Here is a 23,838-nt window from a genome sequence, read left to right as displayed (position 1 = left end):
GCTCGCAGCTGAATAGAGCGAGCTCTCCAACCCCAAGTTATGAATTTTGTCAATGAAATTAGCCAACAATGTTTGGGAAAGAATAAAAATAAAGCAGTGAGGGCTCAAAGAAAAACCCAGCAGAGCCCGGGAGTGAATGGGGGCTTTGTTCGGGCTCCGGGCCCTTCAATAGGCAGCCTGAAAGCCTGTGAGTCACGGCGCTGCTGGCCAGGCGCGGGGCCTCCCGGAACGGCCGGGGGGAAAATCCACCCCTCTCCCACTTCACAGGCTGACCAGCGACAGAATAAAGTTAATTTACTGTTAAAGTTAATTTGTTGGGTGAGAGGAGGAAACGAGGAGCATGTTATAATAAACGCAGCAGCAGAGAGGCTGCGGGAAGAGGGTCTGAGCGAGGGCTGCCCCTTGCCCCCCAGATAACGGGGTCTGTTGTGGCTTTGGGTGTCAGAGTGCATGTGATCCCAGTAACACTCTCTGCAGGGGGAAACCGCCTTTACATAGGAAATCCCTGGTACAGCAGCAAGGTGATGCTGGAGATGGGGATGCACATGAGCCCAGCCACATCTGTGGCTGTGATTCCCAGGGCCAGCACCGAGCCTGGCATTGGAGATCCAGATCTGTGTTGGTGTGGGCTGGCTGTGAGCCATATTTTGGTGGCTGTAGTGCAGGCGGGGCAGGCAGCACCTCAGGTCACACCAGGTGTGTTTGGCACACAGAGGTGGGCTCTGCAGGGCTGTGCAAAGCGGCGCATTCCTGGGATGTGATTTCACCCCTGGCCACACACTCAAAGCTTTGGAGAACTGGGAAGTGCTCGCTGTGCCCTGCACACACCCGTGAGGGTAAGGGGGAAGCACGGAGCGAGGGAACAGGTTACATGGAGGGGGGGAACAGGTACCATTTTGTGCCAAACCAGTGCTGTACGTAACGCGGGGGTTTGCACGCGCAGAGCCCCGTGCGTGGCTTGGTGGGAGTAGCTGCCGTTCCCAAACAAAGGGCTCCTTTCTTCCCGGCAACCCGAGGTAGCTGGTGTGAGCTGAACACAACCTGCCTCCAGCCTTTGTTCTGCAGTACCTAACTCACCCCGTACTTGGAATCAGACAGCAAAATGATGGTCCATCTCCACGGGGCTCGGAGGAGCTGCCTTTGCTTTGTCCCACCACTCCATCCGTGACCCTTCCCGCAGGCAGGGACGTCCCAGCTGAGGGTGATGGTTGTGCAGGGTGAAGGATTCCCTGCCTGGCACTGACTCAGCACACTGGGAGTTGTACAAGTGCCTGCCCCCCCGTCCAGCCCCCGGGCACGCCGCCACGCTGCAGTGGTTTCAGACAGGCACGGGAATTAGGGCATTGCTGGGGCCATCCGGCTGGAGCAGGGGGGAGCACGGCAGGGCCCTGCAAGGTGGAATGAGCTGGTGTCACGAGCCAGTGCCATGAACTGGTGTGGATGTCCATCCTGGACAGGGCTCTCCTGCAGCCCAGAGCGCAGATGCTGGGTCATATCACCTCCCTCGCCACATCAGCCAGTATCTAATGAGGCAGAGAGGCACCAAGACTGCTTCTGGATTACACATCATTTGGAAGGAAAATTTAATGGTTTGTTACAACATTTTAAAATCTGGGTTAAGCCCAGAAATGGCACAGCAGAGGTAACCACCAGGCAGCAACAAAACGGTACCATCTCCCCTTCCCAGCTGCACGGGGCCATGTTGTGTGACCAAAGTAATCCTCCTTTCTGCTCACTTCACCTTTCCGGATTTATCATTTTAATGTTCTCTGGGCCACCAAGCCCCACAGCTGTAAATTAATTTTTAAAGTAATACAGGTCTTAAAACTTCCATCTGCTTTAATGAGCTTGGGGGAATCCTGTTGTATTAAAAAACATGCATGCAATTATTTTTCCATCTTGGGTTTCGCCAGCTCCCAGCACCACCCGGGCGGTGACATCTTCTTCCCCTCTCCAAAGTGTTTTCTTGTGATAATGTGGCATTGTATCCTGATGGTGTGTGTTTTGCCAACACGTGGGCAAGGCTAGAGAGGACTTCTCTGAGGACGAAGCAGTATCATTAGCAGGTCCCTCGGTGGCTTCCCAGTCACCTTTCCATTAATCCAGTTCTGCATCACAGAATTACGAAGCGGCTAATGAACAGCTCCAGCGCCGGGAGCCTGGAGGTACCGCATTAACCGGACGTCTCTTTGAACTGCCTGATTTCTGGTGGGAAAACTTCATGGAGAAACGAGATTGTGTTTGTTTTCACAGCCTTCTGCATCTGTTTTTAAATATTTGCTCACAGTAGTTCTGGTGGGTTTTTTTTTTTTTCTTTCTTTCTTTTTTTTTTTTTATTAGCAATTAGCCTAATAAGGCACCTTTTCATTGCTTTGCATGTAGATTAACCACTTCAGAGAGTACAAAATAAACATTTTGCAATGCATGCATGTATCTTCTGGAAGAGATGAGTAACTTGCTTCCGCTGAGACAAAGTCCTCCTAACATCAGGGTTTTGCTCTAATCATTAGTGCCCGAGACTTTTTTTTTTGTTCCCTTTTATTTCCCTTAAGACAACTTCTTACAGCGTTCGTTAACCTGAATTTTTAACACAATTAATTCTTATTTAGCCTGTGCCTTCAAAATTATGTTCTTTATAAGTAACAAATAAGCAGTCTGGGATTGTTGAACTTTCTTTTGATACCTGAGCATTCAGAAGATGCATTTCCATCAGCCTGGCTGGCTGTCAGTCCAACCAGGAGCACAGTCAGGGAGTCACTCTGTACTTTGTGGAGACCCTGCTCTAGTCTTTTTTACCCCCTGCATCAAAATTTGTAGGATCTAAACATCTTCATCACTTCTCTGTCGAGCACAGTAAATGTTGTGTTCCAGAACGAGAGGGGGACAGTGGGAAGGAAGAGGCAGCATGACTGCATGAGCATGATTTTTTTTTGGCAAATGAGGTTCAAAATCAGTGAGCTGTTTATGCTTATCCCTTGCCATCACAGCACTGCCACTCCTGGCAGAGCCCCTGAGGTCCTGGACTCAGCATTCTGCGTTTTCACCTTTATTTTTTTCTGTTCAACTTGAGCTACCCAGTGCTCGATTCAAAGGCACTTGAGCACAAGCAAAGCCCTGAAACTGCAGCCAAAAATTAAGCCTGAGTGCCCACCATGACCCAGGGCAGTGGAGGTGACAAGGGCTGCCTCTGCCTCTGCTTCCACACCGTTTCCCCCAGGACGTGCCCGCCGTGCTGTGCCCCCCAGGAGGATGTGCCGGCGGCTCCTCCCCGGCTGGCCCGGGCACGGCCCCAGCTCTAATAAGATCAGTCCTGCGGCGTGTTTCCTGAGCACTGGGAACAATGAGCCTCTGTCCCACAGGCCGCCGCAGTGAGAACGAGAACCAGACCGAAAAACAGAGAGGAAAAACAGGAGGAGGGGAGGAGAAAGGTCTTCATCTTGGAGCAAACCCGTGCTTGTGTTCACCTCCTGCGTCGGCAAAGCTGAACTGCTCAGTGCCTGTGCCCGCAGCCAGGCAATAAGTTACCAGTGCTGGTGAAGGATTTTTTTCCAGTGCAAGGCCTTAACCTCCCCCCTCCAGGGACTCCTTCGCTCCTCTAAGCTCCCCTCGTGCCCACATGGCCCTTTTCCAGAGCCGGTGACAAATTCCACATCACTGCAAAGGAATTCCCTTTCCCTTCCAGAGAAAAGGGACCGGGCTGGGTGCCAACTGAAGAGGGGCATCTCCCAAGAGGGTTTTGCTGTGCTGCACCAGGGGCAGGAAACACCTCCTCCTATTACAAATGGGGTTGGTGGTCCAAACATGGAGAACAACCAACCTGTGAAATGGAGATGGATAAATAGACTACAGACTGTCTTAAATCAGAGAATCACAGGATGGTTTGGGTTGGAAGGGACCTTAAACCTCATCTAGTTCAACCCTCACACAATAGAGAAGTTGGGAATGAGTTTCGCTGCTGTTTAAGGCTTTTGCCTAAATGACAGCTGCAGGTTCTCAGGGAATTTGATCCTTCTCCCAGTCTCAGGGTTGGGGCAAGCCCAAGGTTTCCCACAGAGCTCCCTGGCCCTGCTCTGGGCTGGCTCTCCAGAACACTCCCCACCCTCCAGGAGCCTGCCCACAGCAGAGTCCAGGGCCAGCAGCGAAACACAGCAGAGCCTTGGACCAGCCAGGCTGTGCTGGCCCCACAGCCCGTGGATTTTCTTTGGAAAGGTTTTTAGGGGAGAAGCACTCAAAAGGAAGTCCTTCCAGTGTAGCAGGAATCGTGCTCTTCCCTGCTGCTTTTTTGCCTGAATCTTTCCCCTGTGCCAAGTGATTATTTGGTGTGACTCAGTGGCTTTGATGGAGCATTGCTGATTTACACCAGCTGATGAGCTGCTCTGATTTTCTTATAGAAAATCACAGTTAGGCTGTTACACTTAACCTGTACTAAACTGTGCATGAATGATTTATTGTGTACTTCTCATGCAAATGACACTAATAGACTTTGTCATACATAGGAGAAGATGCTAGAAGATTACTAAAAGCTGCTGCACTTAAAAATGTTTCAGAAGAAAATAATGTCTTACATTGTATTGCCTGAGAAATCCATCTGATCTCCCCTTGAAACACGTACATGAGAGAACAGTGTGAAGGTTGTGCTGCATTGTGTGAAGTACCTTGAGGCTGTAACAGAAAAGCTACAAGAAGTGTTTTAAAGGAATATATATTGATACCCAGAGCTGCATCACGAGGAGGGAAAGAGCTGTTTTCCTCACGTATCTTGTTCAACCCGACTCGACTCGTGATCCAGGAGTGTTTGATGACTTCAGGATCAGACTGCAGAGAAGAAACAAACCAAAAGCAGTCCTGTCTAATTAACTGAACATATTTACATGTGTAAAACTCTCCTGTAGTCCTCGTAATGACTAATGCATAATTATGCACAGACAAATCCCCACAGTAAACACAAATATTTTTGTTTGCGATTATTTATCTCAGGAGACCCTGGCAATTTGTCAGGGCTTTGCTGAGCTTCTCAGCTGAGCCAAGTGAGGTGTGGGCAGGGGGTGACTGCCATGGTCACCCCAGGAGCCCCTTTCAGCCATGCAGCAATAGAGAAGGGCAGCTTTGGGCTCACAAAACACCTTTGCATTGAGATTTATAGGATCATAGAATTATTTAGTTTGGAAAAGACCTTTAAGATCATCAGGTCCGACCATTAACACACCACTGCCAAAACCACCTCTAGACCATGTCCCCCAGCACCACAGCTACACAGCTTTTAAATACCTCCAGGGATGATTGGGATCAAAACAAGGCGTTTTGCAAGTTTATTCCAATTTCATGGAAATACTGTGATTTCTCCCAAGTCCAGACAACGTTCACAACCTTCTCCTATTAAACCCCTCTTTCTTTTGTGCTGCCTTCCCCAGACTGCTCAGATGGAAACGGTCTCATGTGTGCTTATCCTGTCTAGATGTGTCTTTACCACATGATGATTGTCCACAGAGAAAAGGCATTTTCCAGTGGCTCCTTCCTCTGCCCAAGTTCAGTTATCTGAGCCAAGTAGGACAGGCATACCTGTGCACCCTCCAGCACATTGCAGAGGGGAAAGGAACATCCTCCAGGGGCCAGATCACTTGGCCCCTTCAGCAGGAGAGGACCAGCACGGACACAGCAGGTTCCTGTGGGAAAATCCTGTATTCTCCCAGTGCCTGCAGGAGAAATGACGAAAAACCACATGAGAAAAAAATTAATCCTCGTAGCCAACACGGAAGGAGGATTTTATCTGGGATGGGGGGAGACTATTGGCACATTGATCCATTCAACATGTGTGCTGGGTAGCCAAGGGAGTGTGAGCAGAGCAGAAAACAAGAGCACTTGCAGGGTATAAAAGTGTAGCTTTACACTTCCCACTGGCCTCAGTGGATGACAGATTTTTGTACTTTTGCTGTCAGCTGGCTTGCCCCAGGGCATTCCACAGCTCGGCTGCAAGGATGGACAAATCTCCCTACTCAGACCCTGACAAAGCCTGTTTGACATCAGCTCTGATGTCCCTGTTTTCAGTGGGGCATCTGTATCAGAAAATCCGTAGCACTTTCCTTTCACACAGAACATTATGGTGGCCTGGAAAGCCATGGGGAAAGGAGAGCATGAGGTGGAAATCCCAAGCCAACACCACCCCAGGTACAGGCAGCTGTGGGACTGTCTGCATGGTGCCCTGAGCTCACTGGACTTGCAGGAGCTCTGATCCACCCCACTGGTGTCATGTCTCCTCCCTGACCTGCTGTCACCCTGCCTGGGAGCAGCCTGGTCATTTCAACCTGCACCGATGCCTCTGACTTCCCAAAACTCTCCGGGGCCACCAGTCTGCTCTCCAAGGACTCTGTGCTATCTCATCTTAATCCATGGAGCCATGCAACCCCTAGTGATAAATTCATCACTTGGTCAATGGCTTTCCTCTTAAAATCCTCTTCAGGGAACAATTCTCCCATGTCTGATACAATGACTAATTGGTAAGTTCCTTTAAGAGGACTGCACGATAACTTTCTTTAAAGCAGTATATTATGATCAGTGGGTTTTCCAAGGAGCATGCTGCTCTCTTTATTCTCACCTTCATTATTTTAATACCTCTGCAAAATGGGTTTCTAATAGATCTATATTGCCATAAAACTTTAGGGATGGTGGGTGGGTGTCAATAAATTCTTTGCAATCCGAGCGGCTCCACCAGCCGGGTTGGGAGCAGAGTGACAGGCTCTGGGGAGCAGCCAGATCTTGACTCAGGATTGCAGCTTCCAGAGGCATGACCTTCCCTGATTTGACCCCATCCTGCTGTCTCTGAACACCTTGCAAAACTTCATTAAGCTACATGACTAGTATCTGTCACAAGCAATTCTTTCTCTCCCACCTCCTCACCCCAGGGATAAGTCATATCAGCTCTGTCAGGAATACAGAAGCTGCCCTAGGTACAATCCAACACGAAGTGTTGATACCTGGTAGGTCTGTGAAGAATAGCAGTCATCACATCAGAGCTTTTCACCCAAAGATCCCAAGGCAGGCAATAAATGTATGTTATATTGGCATCAATCCCCTTCAGAAAGCTGTCAGCCACCAAGGAGATGGAAGGCAGCAGCCACGATCCCCAGCATAATCAAAGAAAGAAAGAAATGGATGTTATGGCTCTCTGAAAATATGGGAGGTTTTTAGAGAGCTCAAATTATTCCCATGATGATTAGCCAGGACATTGGGAAAAACTCTTTTACCATTGAATCCACCACCTGGTCTCATGAAAACTGCCCAAGAATCTTGTTTTCGTCTCACCCATAATAACTGATTTTTACCTTGAACATTGAAGTTGCTGGCTGTAACTGTAAGCATTTGCCATTCTGCCTCCTTTGCCCTGAAGAGCTCCCAGCATTAGATGTCTGACATATATTATAAAGCCCTGCTGCAAAACCCCACCAAAGGCTGTTGTTTGTCCTAAGGAGATGGTATTGGGTTGCCACGGGCACTGTGGAGGTGGTGTGGGAGCAGTGCCTGGCCTGAGGACTGGGGTTTATTTTTTTACTCAAGTGTTTGCAAGTTCTTGCACTGCTGCTCTGAAAGCTGGTGGGGTGCTAGAAGGTATTCTCCTCCCTGCCACTTGTTTCAGAAGAATTTTCCTGCCTTGGGCGTTTCTTGGGTGCAGCTGTTTGAGCTGTCCACGTCAAAAAAAAAGGTCAAACTGGTATACACAGCAAATTAACCTTTTTGTGGCCTGCCTCCAATTCTGCTTTATTCCATTGGGATAAGAGGCTTGCAAACAGGAAAACCAAAACCATCTTGAGTTCTGAGCACATCACGAAAACAGCTCCAGTGCTTCCCATACATGCCTGAGGTTTTGCGAGGGGTGAAGGCAAAAATCAACAAGCTGAGGGAGACTCAGAAAAACCTTTTCTGAAAGGTGTTTTCAGCAAAGAAGTGCTGGCACCTTCCTCCCAGCTCATTGAAATGTTGGGCAATCAGGGATTTTTCCCTTTCTGCTGCAGTATTCTTATTATGGACACTTGGCTTGGTGCCCCTGTGAGCTTGCCAGTGCCAGAGGTGACAACTCCAGTATTTCCCTGGGGGTTTGCACACTCAGCAGTGGGTTTTCTCCAACATCTGCAACTGTGCCCAGATGATGAGCACTGTCTGTGCCACTGGAACAGTCTGTATCTTCCCTCTGCTTGTTCCAGCCCCCTCCTACCAATAAATGATGACCGTTCAGGTGGAAAACAGAGGAAGAGAAACTGATAAATGGCAATACTTTTTACTCCCAGAAGCACAGCAGGAAATTTGCATCTCTGCACACTTCTCCAGCCTATGGACTCAACTCAAAGTGGGCATTTACAGGTTACAGCCTTTAAACCATTGTTTCCTCTCCCCCAAAGTAAGCTATAGGGTAAGCAAGTCCTGGGCTCTGCCCACTCTGTTCAGGGCAGATTATGTATTTATTGTTAAACAGCTATTGATAATAAGCAGAACATGTTATCACCACTGCTGTGTGCTGTGGCAAGTGGGATAGGGAGTCATGTGCTTCTTGCTTGCTTTTTGGCCTCAGGACACTTGTGTTCTTGTTTGTACAATAGCTCTGCTTGGAGAGCAGGAATAAAAAATACCTTGTTTTCCCCCTTCCCAGATCACTGTTTAGCATCGTGCTACATCTCTCTCGTGGGAAATACAGGTTAGAGACTCTCAGGTTGGGAACTGAATTGAATCCAGATGTTGTGTTTTCTGGGCAAGTGTTTGAAGTGTTTGGTTGTTACACAAAAAAGGGGAACCAGCTCATCCAACCTGGGGGTGAGAGGTGAGCTGTCAGCCTCCTGTGATGATGCTCGTCATGGTGGTTTTGCTGATGTGAAATGTCTGTGCCAGAGATCAGGAGGAACCCGGGGTACCAGGTTTTCAGGAGCCTTTTCTGCTTTGAGTCAGTGCCACAGAAAGGGCACTTCATAGCTGGGTACAACCACCCCAGTGTGGGTGTCTCACAGCAGGGTATGGTCCCAGCAAGTAGGATGAAAGTGCGGGGAGGGAAACGTAAGTTATTAAAGCAAGTTTTTCCATTAAAAAATGATGTGTAAGTTAAGTACAGTTCATTAATGGTTGGACTCAAAGATCTTAGTGGTCTTTTCCAAACTTAAAAATTCTATGATTCTGTGATTCCACGATTCTATTTAAGTGTTCACCCTAAAGACACAGTTCATTGGTAGGGTGGCCAGAAAGGATGTTTGCATCCTTCAGAGGGAATGAACTCCATGCAAACATCTCATACATCCATAACTTCCTTGGAAAAGCCCTTGCTATCCTTGATCCTGGCTTCCCAGTGTGATCCTGCCCACTCTGCCTCTGAGAATCAGCTCAGACAAGGGAGGGCCTTGGAGGTGTAGCTTCACCTTGTGTGGGCTCTGGGAAATCCTGTTCAGCGTCAGGGAGTGGATTCTCCTCAAGGCTTTGAGATCAGCTTTGTGTGTGCTCATTATCGCTTGGTAAGAGGTGCTTGGTGACTATTTTGACCCACTTCTGTACTCGGTTGGATGACAGGAAAATAAGCAAGAGGTGTCAAGTCTACAGTGGAGGAATATTTTGCCTTGCTGTGGTTGAGCCACCCCAACACAGCCCTCAATGTGTGAAGAGCTCTACTTAGCCTAGCTTTGTCACTCACTCCCGGCACAGAAAAGGCTGTATCTGTGTGAGTGCCTGCCTCTTTGTGCTCATACCCATCCATTCAGCATGCCCAGCACCCTGTGAACATTTTGGTCACAGCCCTTCCCCCAAGACACAGGCAGACTGGGAAATTGGAAGTTTACAAGGCAGCAGTGCAAGCACAGGAATTCCTCCTGCTCTGTGAGCGCTGAACTGCTGGCATCCTATGTCCCTTTTCCTCCCCTTCACACCAGCTCACATCTGCTCTTACTCATGTGTGACAAGAAAAGACTACCTGAGTGCTGGGGGGAAGGAGAAGGTTCAAAGGCAGCAGTGGCTGGGAAGCACAGCTCAAGGAGAAGCCCGTGCCCCACCAGGGTCCTGTCAGCTCAGGCCAAGGGGGCTACTGAGGACAAGTGTACGTGGTGACAGCAGTCACCAGCTCCTACAAAGCCTCAGCCCGTGGTGCTGGGGGTGCAAATGCACCCAGGATCTGTGCGAGCTTCCAGGATCTCTGTGAGCTCCCAAGGGGAGTGGGAGGGCAAAACCTCAGCGGGAGAACAAAACAAGGGGGGGGAAATAAAACTCCCATTGGATAAAGCCCTGTATTTACTGGTAAAACAACTCAGGTAAGACAGCATAAGGTTTACTAGAACACATTTTTACCTGTTAAGGATGGTATTTTAGAACACAGGTATCAAACACAGATCCCCATGTCTGTGTGGCTGCCGTTACATCATGCTTTTTGATGGTAATTTTGCCAAGGCCAAGAAAACAGATTAGTACACAAATCACTTTCAGTTTTATTCCATTTTGACATTTCAGGGTCTCCAGCAACTTGGCATCACTCTGCGGAGCCAGAAATATTTGTGTGTTAAAAGCGTGTTTTGAATTACAAATATTTCCACGTTCACAACACATAATTTAAGGGACCAGGAACATTCCTCTGCTTGATTGCCAAGCAGAGTTTTTGGTGCAGGGCAGCCTCTTTATGTACGTGGTGAGGATGAGGATGCTTGTCCCCTATGCAGGACATGTGGCTTCTCCTGCTCTGCTTCTTTGGGGTGGTTGGTTTATCAGGAGAGCAAAAATCTCTTTTGAAAGCAGCACTGTGGGAGCTGCTGTGGCTCCAGGGTAGGTGTGGGAAGGAGTCCATGGGTGCTGACCTACATTTAAGCAAGGAGACCGAGCTGGAGCTGTGCCAGCTCTTGGGATGGCACAAGGGCATTTTCCCTCCAAGCCAGGTCTGCCACCATCGTGGTGCATGAATTCACTCCTGTTGAAAGGTGTCAGACTGATATTCAAAACGTGGTGGGGGAAAAAAAAAAGCTCCTTTTTCTTAATAATTTTTCCTTTCTTTGTGCCAATGAAGTACAATGGGACATTTAAATCTGATTTTTATAACATTTTGCATGGCTATAGATCACGGTCTGACCTGGAGAAGACACATTGTTCTGACTGCAATGATTTGATATTTCATATTTTAGTATTTTTTGTCTTCCCCGTAGTATTTCTGTTGCATTCTGGCACAATATGGGCTCCCTCCAGTGGTCAAGGGGCTCCGGGCTCCTGGTGCCGCTTGCCCAGGGGCTGGCACAGGGTGGCTTTGGGGCTGGCATCACAAATCCCAACAGGAATCGTGCTGGGGCTGTACTTCTCTTACTCCCTACACCCTGCGGTGGGTGCGATCCCGCTGCCAGCAGTAACAGCCCTGCTCTGTAACCCACGTTCAATCCAGATTTAAGTGGAACGGCCTGAGCAAATAAAGATCCAGGCTCTGGATTTCCCTGCAGTTCCCAAAACGTTTGCTGCAGAAGGGGGAGAGGAAGCAGGAGAGGAGAGAGAACCAGAAAGGATCTGCTGAAAGACCCAGACACAACAATTTTTAGCAAAAATGACTCATTTTTGCATTCCACTCTTCCCCGTGTTATTTTGAGACCAAATCCTGATTCTCTCCTCAAACAAACAGTTAACGTGGTTATTGCGGGAGGCAAACCAACCACTCTGAAACCTGACATTTCCATCTCCCCTCTCCGAGGTGCACAATTCCCCGGGGGGGTTCCCCCGGTTTGCTTAGCCAGGGCTTCATTTGAAATACTGGAATTATTTTTGGAGGCACCTGGGTAGGATGGGGATCCCCTGCGAGGGCCAACAGCCCAGCAGAGCCGTGCAGGGGGGCATCGTGGAGGGCTGAGGTATCTGTAGATACGCCCAGAGTGTAGCCCAGGTGCACACCCACACCTCGGTGTATCTGCTGGCACACGCACAGCCATGGACATGCCAGGGTACAGGTAGAGCCAGAGGGATGTGTGTTTAAGGCAAGGGATGCTGGAAAGGGCGAGAGGGGGCTGTTGGCACCTCGGGGTGCAGCAGGACCACGTTTCACCCCCCCCCCGTTTCCCCTCTCCTCCCCCCCGGGGCAGCCCCTTCCCATCCCCACGGAATGGAGCTCCAGTGTGGGGTGTGCAAGGAGAGGGGTGAACGCACCCGTGGCTGTTTGCAGGGTGCGTGTGAAGCCTCCCTGCACCCCTTTGAGGGTGGGGGGCACAAGCTGTTTTGCCCCCCCTAACCCCGGTGGGGCTTTTCGAGGGAGGGTGAAAAGCAGAAAAGCACCAAATGCCGTCTGCACGGGGGTCTGCGGGTGAAGCCCGTCTGTCCCCTTCGGGGGGGGGGCACAGATCTCCCGTCCCCCTCCACCCCAGAGATTTGCGGGGGTGTGGGGTGTGTGAGAGGGCATGTGAATGCACCGACGGTCGTTCGCACGGGGTTCGTGTGTATGTTTGAAGCCCCTGTGGCCGCCTCTGGCGGGGGGACACAGCTCTCCCGTCCCCCCTCGCCCCACGGGTGTTTAGGAGGGACGGGTGAACGCCCCGACGGCGTTCGCGGGGGATGCACCGCCACCCATGTGCACGGGGGGGGGGCGAAGCCCCTCTACACCCCTTTGGGGGGCATTAGCCCCTCTACAATCCTTTCGCGGTGGGGGCACAGCCCCTCTGCACTCCTTTGAGGGGGGCACAGCCCCTCTACAACCCTTTCGGGGCTGGCACAGATCTCCTGTTTCCCCCCTCCCGCGGGGTGGGGTGTGAATGCATCGAATGCACCGATACCCATTCGCACGGGGCGGGGGTGAAGCCCCTCTATAACCCTTTCGGGGGTGTGTGTGTGAAGTCACTCTGCATCTCTTTCGGGGGTGGGGGGCACATCTCTCCCGTTTCTCCTCCTCCGCGGGGGTTCACGGGGTGCGTGTCTGTCTGTGGGTGTGAATGCACCGACACCCATTCGCACGGGTGGGAGGGCAAAACCCCTCTACAAGCCTTTGGGAGGGTGGGGGGCGAAGCCCCTCTAAACCCTTTCGGAGGGGTCACAGCTCTGCCGTCCCCCCCCTCCCCTCTCCCGCGGGGGTTCACGGTGGGTGGGGCTGCGTGTGTGCGAACGCTCCGAATGCACCGACACCCACTGGCACGGGGTGGGGGCTGAAGCCCCTCCACACCCCTTTTTTGGGGGGGGTGTCACGGCTTCCCCCCTTCTCCCCCTTCCCCCCCCCCCCTCCTCCTGCGGGCGCGCGCGCGCGGGGCAGTGGCGGGAGGGCGCGCGCGCGGGGCAGTGGGCGTGGCCTCGCCGCTGTTTGGCTGCGGCCGCCGCGCTCATTTGCATGTCGGGGAAGGGCGGGGCCTCCCCCGCTCCCCTCCGCGTCACGTGGCCCGCGCGGCCGGGCTGGGGGGGGGGGGGGGCGGTGAGCGCGGCACTTCCTGTTCGCGGGCAGCGCGGGAGGGGGCGCGCGCGCGGAGCCGCCCCGCGGTCTCGCGCTGCCTGGCGGGGCTCTGTCAGTCAGCGACAAAATGGCCGCGGCGGCGGCGGCAGCGGCGGCAGCGGCTCCTCTGCTCCCCAGGGCGGCACCGGCACCGGCGGCGGCGGCGGCGGCGGCGCGGAGGAGCGGGGGACCGGCCCGCCAGCACTGAGCACCCCTACAGCCCCCCTCCCCGGCACCGCCTTGCCCTGCGAGCGGACGGAGGCGAGAGCGAGCGCGGGAGGAGACGGCGAAGAGGCGCTGCGCCCCCCGCCCCCAACGGCCCGGCGGACCGACCGACCCTGCCCGAGGCGCTGCTGCGGCTCCCCGGGGACGCGCCGCCGCCTCCCCGCCGACCCCCCCCCGGGTCCCAGCTGCTCCCGCCGCCCACCCGGATCCCCGCCGGATCCCTGCGGAGGACACGGAGAGAGCCGCGGGATCCCCCGCCCCGCGCCCGCCCGCGGATCCCGCTGCGAGCACAGACTGTCGGGTTTCCCCCGCTCCCTCCTCCCTCCGCGAAAGACTTTTTTGCTGGATCCTCCTCCCCGGATCCCCCTCCCCGCGCTCGCTCCTTCCTGCGGGAGCGGCCGCCGGATCCTCCTCCCGGCCCGGATCGCCCGCGGGGTCCCTGCGGAGCCGCGGACCCTCCTCCCCTGGCAGAGACAGCGCTGGATCCTCCGCCCCCCCGGAGCTCCCGGCGGGATCCTCCTCCCGCCCGCAGCCCCATGTGAGACTCCGCGTCCCCCCCGGTGGCTCCGCCGTGGTGTTTTAATTTTTCTCTCTCCCCCTCCTCTCCCTCTTTTATTTTGAAGGGGGGATCCATCTTAAAAACTCTCTCTCTCTCTCTCTTTTTTTTTTTTTTTTTTTTCCGCTGGATCCCGGTTTCTCATTTTTGATTTGCACTTTTTGAAAAAGCCCTCAGATGCTCCTCCATGTGGACTGAGAACCCATCAAGGCACACACAACACGAGAACTCATCCCGATTAACTCCAAATCCTGGCTTTTCGTGGGTTTTGCTGCAACACTTAAAAGCAAACTTGTATTTAAGACACACTCGTGCAAAAATTTAGCTGGGGACTTGAACGTGTATTTTGTCTTGGTTTCTTGGTCTTGGTTATATATATTTTTTTTTTTGGTTTTTATTTTTGCTTCACTGGAAGTCAAAAGCTTGTTTTGGAATTGGACCTGCTTTTGCTGCACTTCTCCTCTGGGCTGGATAACACTGAAGCTCTTTGCTTTTCTACTTGGATAGTGTTTTCCTGTTGATCTGTTGGTGTTTTGTTTTTTTTTTTCATCTCCTGTGTGGCAGACTTTTTTTTTCTGAGGGGGGTAAACAAACGACAACAACAAAAAAAACTTAAGTTTTTTTTGGCCGTGTGAGATTTTTTTCGTATTCAGATTCGTGAAATTACGGGTACACTTATAAAAAAATTTAAAAAAGAAGCATTAAAAAAAAGAAAGGAACACGTCAGAAAGACCCCTACACGGTAGACAAAATACTCACTTGTTTCCTTACAGCAAGACTGAATCGAAAGCTGCCAAAGAGCCCCATAAAGAAAAGACTAAAAGGTAAGAAGGGGTAAGAGCCTCTCTGAATCCGGGCATGGTAGAAGTTAGCAGGGAAGAGACCTGCTAAACTACTGCATTCCTCCTTTTCTCACAAGTCTAAACCAGATTATTATATTTTTGTAAACCGCTTATTAGTCAGTGAAGCAAATACCACCCGGAAACACTTCAAAATGCATTTGTTTTTTTACGTTTTTTTTTTTTTCCTGTGAACTACTTGCGGATTTTTTAAATAATGCTAGAATTAATTCTGTATCCCATTCTCTGTCCCTTTTCCCTGTTGCAGTCGCTGTTTTTCACCAAACAGCGATTTGAAATACCATTTGTAAGCATGTTGTGCCACTCAGACACGACCCGATAGCAGGTTCTGCTGCAAGGCATGACCGTGTGTGCTCTTGGTTTAGAACTTACACGTGTGAAAATCATCGCAGAGCGTGTTGGAAATGATCCCAGGGCTGGAAAATTGAGGGCATGGCCAGCAGTGCTTGCTCTGTGGGCGAGCAGATGAGCTCCAGCTTTGTCCTTCGTAGCAGCTTTCTCTTAAAAGTTAGAATATCTGGATTAAGGGTTTTTTTTTCCTCTTTCCCCCCAAGGAATGAGGCTGTGGGGGTCCGCAGTAATTTTCTCCTGAGTATTCAGAGAGAGAGGTTCCTCTAAACCTGAAATGTCCAGGGGCAGAGAGAATATGAAACAGAGTTTATTCCTTTAACTGCGACGCAGAATGGGAGGAAAACGGGGAGGGCTCAGTTGTTAACCTGAGAAATCTTGAAACACTGGAAGTTTATTAATTGTTTGAGGCTTCTTTGTTTGTATCACAAGTTTGTGTCAAAGGTTAATCTTCTTAATATGTAATTAGTTGAAGGTTCAATTATGGGATTTATTGAACTCAGTTGGGTTTTTTCTCCCTGTTTTTTCATTAAATGTAATGCTGCTGGTCTTTGTGGGTAGTTTATTTTCTGCTACAACTCCAGTGTAAGTGCGAGAAGAGATTTATTCAATTATTCTAACAGCCAGTTTAAATTTAGAAATAATCTTCGGTACGTCATTCCCGTGTCTGTTGCATATTTTCCCTCTCGTTTGCATATGGATGTATCTGGCGAATTATGCTAATTTATATACAGAAATTTGCTTTGGACATTAGGCCGGTTAAGGTAATTAAAATTCCAATAAATCCCGCTGTTAGTGGGCTGGTCGATGGTGCAGAGCTTTAAATCAGGTGGGTGTCGGTGGTGCCGTGGACCTGAGGACAATGCCAGAGTGGAGGAGCAGGAGAACGTCTGCACTGCTGCTGGATGCACTGGGGGAGGAAGGCATGGCTTCCAAATCCTGCCCTAATCCCATGCGGTGGGTGGGTTTTTTTCGCCTTCACCTACGGCTGAGAATTTAAACGCGGTTTCCTCTCGGATATTACATTTTTTTAATAATAATTTTCAAGAAAGTGGTGGGAAGCTACACGCAGATTCTCACTTGCTTCCCCCTGTGTTTTCCAAGGAAATAGTAGGTGATTTGCAGCGGGTGCAACCTGTGCTTAAAGCACATCACACAGCTTTCCACCATCGCGGTTCCTCAAATTCAGAAATCCCTGGGATATCGGTCTGGCCGCTCCAGTGTGTTATCTGTGAGCTCAAAATGGTGTGCTGAGGACCCAGCCCCCGGATGCACTGGCGTTCCTGCTCTGGCTTCTGGAATCCTTTCCAGAACATGAAAGCAGCAGTGCCAGCCCTGCGTACGCCAGTGAGAAAACTGCTCCAGCCTGTGGCAGGCTCGGTCTGTCATTGGTAACACTGATGCTGCTTTTTGGGTGAGATTGTTGCTTTTTGGGTGAGATACAGAAGCTGTGTTATCCTCGGGTGTTGGGTCACCTTTGCTGCTTCCGAGCCCGTGACTCAGTCTGTGAAGAAAGCTGTAGTAAATCAGATTGTTTTGAACTTTTTTTTAGGGAAAATGAGTGCTGAAGGGCACCAGCAGTACTGTAATAATGCCTTGCGTCGCTTTGTCCTTATCTTCAAAGGAGAACGGATCCTTTCTGACTTAAAGGGATCCGCCTGGCACGGAGCTGGGGAGATGAGGAAGGTTCATTTCAGTCCAGCCCCTGGAGAGCAGGTGCTGGCATCGGGAAAACTGTGCTGGAGCCAGGACTTGCTCCAGGGCAAGAGGGGATGCGTGTTATTTTAGGCAATATTTTGTAGTTGTGTCTAAAGGTTTTGTTTATAGTAATGAAAGAAACAAGGCAGGCAAACCTTTTTAGTGGGGGCTCGTCTGGATTGCTGTAGGATATATTCAGGAAATATTTTTGTTGTTCTCTGGGTGGATTGCCATGTTGACAAATTTAGGGATCTGTATCCATCAGGCTAAGAGCTGACTGGACCCGAGCAGTGTGTTACATACGAGTGGTTTGTGTGTGCTCGTACATGTGTTTTACAGCGCTGGGATTATTTTGTAACTCGGCTGTCAGTGGTGCAGGGCATCATTCCCAGTGCCCGGGAATGTCCCTGTGGGCAGCCTTGGGCCGTGCCGTTTCCAGGCTGGTACAGAGGATAGTGGAATTTGCTCTGGGACACTGCCCTTGGCTGAAGAACCACTTGGGGACCTGGAGGTTCACCTTCAGACCTGGCATCTCCCGAAATCTGACCCCCTGTGAGTGGATGAGGTTTGCCTTCCCTGCCATTGCAAAGCCTGATGGACCTTGCTGGGATCCATGAAAACCCCACCTGTCTGGCTTAATTTCTTTTTTTGTTATTCCAGGGTTTGTCTTTCCTGTTAAAATAACAAGCTCTGCATTTTGGTGAATTGTGATCTTTCACTGATGTTTAAGGGAAGGAGGGTAATTCTATACTTTTTCCTTTCAATGAGCTTTTTAAGACTTTGAAAATTATAAACAAAATTCCCTTAATATGAGAAATAACATACTACTTTTAACCTGAAGATTCTTTGTTGAAGTTCTCAAAGCCCCCACGTTCCATACCTTGCCGAGCTGGAGTAACTATAAAACAAGATCAAGGTTTTGTCAACCAGGGGCTTATAATCACCTTGTGTCTTGGAGCAAACTGTTGCTGAGTGGCAACCTTATAGGAAGCTTACCTTTAAATTAGTCTAGTAATAAAACCTTCTGTTTTTCATTCAGAAAGACCATGAAATTTATTTACAGATTAACTGCCTGCTGTTAATTCAAACTAACCTACACTTCTCCAGCCCGTTCAGGTGCTCCATGCCGTGGAGACTCCTTTTCTCTTTCGTGTTCAGGTTATTAAAAGCCCAAGGGCAGCGTTTACTTTCAGTTTTAGCTGTGAAGACTTAACCAAGAGCAGTGTATGTGGGAACGGGTAATATGTTAACTTAGCAGCTGGCCTCGCCGAGATAAACATGCGCTTTTCCAAATGCTGTCATCTGGCCCCTTTCCAAAACAAGCTGAAGGAGGAGGTCAGGGGTGGAGCCATCCCTTGCTTCAGTAAAAAGAGGCTTTCATTTGGAAAGAATTGCCAGAGCGTATTGACTACACCAGAAGTGCAGATTTAGAATGAAATGGCCAAACCTTCCTTAAGTAAAGCAAATAGTCTCTGGTGATGACTTAAATCTCAGTGCCTTGTTACACTGCTGCTTCTCTTTGAAGGTTCAGCAGCTTAAATGCAGGGTGCATATTGCTGCTTTTAAAAAAAAAAATTAATCAGTGCTTTATGGAAGACTTTGAACATGAGAACTGATGGAAAATGTATCATCTTTGGTCACAGTAGAGACCTGCAACACAAAAGTGCTATTGTTTTAATTGTTTAAAATTGAGATTACAAGATAATGGTAATACCATTAGAAGGTTTCCCTTTGGCCTGGAAGCTGCAGGTAGGAGTGTGTCGATCCCTCAGTATTAAAGATGAATGATAAGGAAACCTCTTAAATGCCTGTGACGCTGCAGTCTAGCCAATTTAGGATCAGCTGATGCCTTCTAGTGATAATGGCTTGAGGTTTTCAGCTGTATTATGAAGATATCAGCCAGGGCAAATAGTGTTTAGAGGAGAAGTATACTTTATTGAATGGGGAGATGATCTAGGAGTGACAGTAAATTGCATTACTAAATGATCTATGTGCTCTGTGCAGTCTCTTCACTGGCAAATGCTATTGGTGAAATGAAAGATGGTTATTCTTAATGTATGAAAGCAGAGGAATCAAAGTATTATTTGATCTTCCTTTAGGAATCTGTGCTATTTTTGAAAACTGTCTGCCAAAAGCATGGCTTAGTTGTACCTCTTAAATTCCCAAAGTAGACGTACTTACAGTTATTTTATCATTTCTTAATGATAGTTAACTTCTAAAATTACTTAATCGTGGTTAACTTCACTGTGGCTTCACTCACACAGTTACAACTGTGTTTTCTGAAACTTTATTTGTGCAGCTTCCTGTCACTAATATGTTTTAAAATCTCCCGCACAGGATAAAAATATCTGAATTTGATCATAACAAAACTGCCTGTGCTTGCACAGAATAGCCACAGTGCTCCTTGAGGTTGTATCAAAGATGGTATCGCTGGAAGAAAACACAGCAGTACTTGAAAACATGCATCTGATTCCTTTGTCTTTTTTTTAAAGTGTAACATATCTCCCTCTTCATCCCAGTGAAAAGGCTTCTGTCACTTGAAGACAGCTGGAAAATAACGGGCTGTTCTTACATCTCATGGCTCAGGGTACCAAGCAAGCCTGAGTGAGTTTTGGTCTCAGCCCTGGGTGTGAATCAGCACTGTAATTTTTCGGCACTGAGGTCTTGAACGTAGTTGTAATTCAAGCTCATAAAATATTCGAAGCCCTGACGGTACCGAGCTCTTGCTTTCTGGAGCTCTTCCCCGTGGGTTTGCAGCCAAGGATGGCTGAGAGCGAGAACAGTTATCTGTGCTGCAGCAGTGATGGTTTATGGCTGGGTGCCCAGATTGTCTGGCTTTGCACACAGCTTTATAGTTTGCCTTTGAGGGCTGTGGAGGAGGTGGAAGTCATTTGTAATAAACAGCTATCTGCAGCCTGCTTTTTCTGGGGTTTGAAATGTACAGCCATTTAAAAAAAATTGTAAGGTAGATATACATTTACTTAGATTGCAGTCAGGAAATTCTATGTTTATAAGCTCAATTATGAGAAATGTTAACAATTGCTTATTGGTTTATATTAAAAAATAGCTAATATTTATCCCTTGGATGTTTGGGCTGCTTTTAAGCTCTGAATTGCTAGAGAATGAGGTTGGGGTTTTTGGGTATTTTTTTATTTGAGAGAAAAATTGACTTGTCAAATCGGTTGGCATCCTTTGTGGTAATTAAACCCCAGAGAAAAATATGTTTATATGTCTCAAAATAGTTATCATGCAGCTACCAGCTATAGGCTCATTTAGGAAAAGATAACACCCACCCCCCTTCCACCCAAGGAAAACAGCCACCCTGGGCTGTGAAGTGTTCAGTGGCTGCCCATGGGTGTTTTCCAGAGGCAGATCCATTCTTCCTCGCCCCCCCCCCGCCTGCCTCTCCCCAGCTTCTTGTTCATGAGGTCTGTGCATGTTTTCCTATGACTTTCCAAAGGGATAGTGGATGCTGCCTTTGTTATGGTCTTGGCCAAGAGGAATCCCCTAGATTGGCATTAGCTGGTTTTTTTTTTTTAGCTGTGCTGTTTTCTTTCCTACTCCTTTTTTCCTTTACTGTGTTCTGTCTGCATGAAGTTTACAGTTTTGTCTCTCATACTACATTTCCGAGACTTCCCGGTGGGAAATGGGAGAGGTTTTTGTTTTGGTTGAGGGATAAGGGAGCACTGGCAGTGGCTTGGATACATTCTGGGTGGTCAGTATGTTCACAGATCGATTGTTAGTCCAGGATGACTTCTGCCAAGTCTATTTTAGGCTCAGCCAGATATCTGTGTTGTGTCACTCCAATTTCAGTGCTGCTCTAGCCCTGGACTCTCAGGTCTTTTAGCTCTTCAGAATTCCAAAGTGTTTTGATGGCTGATGCTCCCGTCATTCATTGGTGCTGACAATGGAGAGCCTTGTTTTTAAACAGTAGCTGGTTACTGGTAAACAAAAGAGCATCAGCCCAGTGCTTTAACACAAACCATTCTAGGAAAAAAAAAAAGGCAGTTCAGGGAGAATGCCAAGGAAAAAAAAAATCAGCAGTACAGATGCATAATGTGTGACTGCCATTTTCCTGTGTTCCTGCAAGGTCACTGGCAGACCAAGGAAGGTGGTCTTTGAGGTTGTATGTGGTTTTTTTGCTTGAACTCAGTGTATGTTCACAGTAGTCTTGAGGATGATATTGTATATGAAATGTGAAGTTAAAAACTGTAGTAGCACTTGCAGGCATAGCCTAATGGGATGTGTGTAAATCAAGTAGGACTCTTTACACAAGTGTATTACCAAAGCCAGTCTGGAGCAGGATTCCTTGTTATCCCTCTACTGTCTGTCTGTACATTTCAATTTTCTTCTTCTCTCAATATTTTTAATCAACTGCATTTAACAAGTGCACAAGCTTACTTAACACAGGAGAATTGCTTCTAGTGTTTGAGTTGTCTGAATTTTCTCCACGATGTCAGCCTTGAAATGGATGCTACACTTGAAAGTGTGTCTCTTACAAAAGATACTCCATCTCTGCAAATCTAATCATCCTTATCTCCTTATGGGGTCACGGCTGGAATGCTCTAAGTGCCCAGTTCTGTACCTCCTTCCTGTTCTGTGATGCTGAAAAAAACTGCAGTTAGTTAAAAATAACCTGTAGGCATAAGAGTGCTGATCACATCTGCTCATAACGTACCTCTCCATCTTCCTGCCTGTGAAATTATTTGTTTTCTCTTTGCTGATGTGAACTATAATGAGGTGTATGTTTATCTTCAGCCTTTTGAAAATAAATTAATGTGGAAGATGCAGCATCTTCTGATAAGGAAGGAGGAGAGCATGGTGGTAGCAAAGTAAATGCTATTTAATGTGTTCTAGTATGATCACAATAAAATATAACTGTCTGATCTGGGTGTGGAACTCAAATTTGGTCTGTCACAATAATAGAATTGCTGCTGCTGAGGAACAGAGTCTCTGTATAAATACAGAGGAGAAAGATTTATTATATGGGACTTACTGGAGCTTGGTGAATGTGTAATTTTTACTATTTCTGTTCTTCTAATCAAACTCACAGAAGTCCCTCACTTTAGAAGAGGATGGTCCAATTAAGTATCATTACACACCAGCAGTACATTATCTAGAGATGTCATTCTTTATACTCTGGTACCCCACTTACATGTAGTAATTGAATAAAGCAATAGTTGGGTTAGTGGAGGGATGTTTATGTAATGATTTGCTTGAAAAAAGACCCTCGACTTTAATTTTTTTTCTTACGTTTGTGAAAATGAAATGTTCTTCACAGATTTCTGGGGGAAGTACTGCAGTGATAACAAACCCCATTGCTTTTGAAGCAAATAACCCAGACTGATAGATATAGTCTGTTTTATCTGGGTGATATTGGAACTCTCTGATAGTCAACTGCACTGAAACCATGATTCCATCTTCCCCCCATCCCCAGTCCCTCCATCAGCATCTAGACGAGCAAGAGCTGCTCTTTCTGGAATTCTGTCTGCATCTCCTGATCAGATAACATACTTGGAGACATACTGGATATATTTCTGAGAATATTTGCTCCCCTGGGCGTTTCATGCACTAAATGAAGGCATAAAATAGTTATTACTAAGATCGTAATTGACCATAAATTGATTTCCAAAGTGGTATTTACTGCAACTAGTTTTCCTGTCCTGGAAGATCATTTACGGCTATTTCCTTTCCCCATCTCTTCCCTGACCCTGTCTCTCCTCCCCTGTGGAGCTGCTATTCATTTGCTAAGTTGAAAAATGGATGAGGGCCCATTCTGATGGTGGATCTGATATTCTAATTTATGCTTTTACTATTGAAAGCCAAGTAGAGGAACAGAGAAGTTTATTTCCATCGAGTTCATCAAGTTTTAAGGGTTACCTTTTCAGCACTGCAGAGCTACTCTTTTAAGCTCTGATAGATTTGTGGGGGGAAAGGTGCTGCCTTGGATCATGCTGTTTGCTTAACTTTGGATGATAAATCTTTTTCTGAATTTTGTGGACACAGTTTCCAGCCCAAGGATAGGTACAGTGTAATGTAAGGGTTTCTTATCTCTTGAGTTATGTTGCTTTAGTAATTTTCAAAACAGCATTGCAGCTGAAGAGACAGTGAAACAAAAACTAAATAGCTTCAAAATGTATTGAATAGCTTCAGAATGTGTTGTCTTTAAGTTGAATGAAATGATCATGGTGAGCAGTGCATTGATTTTTTTTTTTTGTGGTTAAACACCAAATGTGTAAAAAGTGCACAAACAAGTAGATTTTCTTCATTTGTGTTTAAACTTTCACGTATTTGCAGTGCACGACTTTTAGTACAGTTTATTAGTCTATAGTGTGTTTTGTCTTCCTTGACTCGGATCAAATTTGGTGTTAACCTCCTGCAGAGAATTCCAGGACCCCTGACATTTTATTGTGACTCTTGATTAGCTCACCAGGGTTCCTGCTAAGAATTCTTCTTTCATTCATTTGATAAATTGAATTCCCTATTCACAGTGCCTTTAAATAGAATGGTATTTGGAAAACTTGAAGACAACAGCTTGAATGCTCAATGAGCTCACTCAGCAAATTTAAAAATGCAGAAGAAGGAAATTATGGGTTTGTGTATAAAAGTTTTAAAAGAATGTTTTATAAAATCTTAAGATTTGCACCTTCATATTTGCTTTAAATGTATTTCCCTTTTGGTTTCTAAGACCAGGGAGTTCTGTTAACATCAGTTTTCCCTTTTTCATCCTATTTTTCCTTGTTGTGTCAGGAGCTGTG

General features: G+C 47.9%; 2 protein-coding genes across 13 annotated transcripts in view; both read left to right on the top strand.

Annotated features, from left to right (window-relative positions):
- SEPTIN9 (septin 9) overlaps positions 1–23,838 on the top strand; it is a 512,715-nt gene that overhangs the window by 356,249 nt on the left and 132,628 nt on the right. The gene's annotated exons all lie outside the window — the stretch shown is intronic.
- The window catches only part of TNRC6C (trinucleotide repeat containing adaptor 6C), a 99,248-nt gene continuing 89,682 nt past the window's right edge, over positions 14,273–23,838 (top strand). For 5 of the 12 annotated variants that reach the window (XM_051797460.1, XM_051797467.1, XM_051797471.1 and 2 more), the window contains exon 1: positions 14,276–14,998. The gene's annotated coding sequence lies outside the window, so the exon portion shown is untranslated. Of the gene's footprint in view, positions 14,999–23,838 lie in introns of all 12 variants that reach the window. The other 7 variants (XM_051797468.1, XM_051797469.1, XM_051797463.1 and 4 more) reach the window with 6 other exon arrangements.

Source organism: Manacus candei, unplaced genomic scaffold (assembly GCF_025592945.1).
Source record: "Manacus candei isolate 608988 ecotype Guabito, Panama unplaced genomic scaffold, ASM2559294v1 h1tg000047l, whole genome shotgun sequence".
Taxonomy (NCBI): domain Eukaryota; kingdom Metazoa; phylum Chordata; class Aves; order Passeriformes; family Pipridae; genus Manacus; species Manacus candei.
The sequence above is the reverse complement of the archived record's forward strand: the minus strand, read 5'-3'. Positions and strand labels throughout refer to the sequence as shown.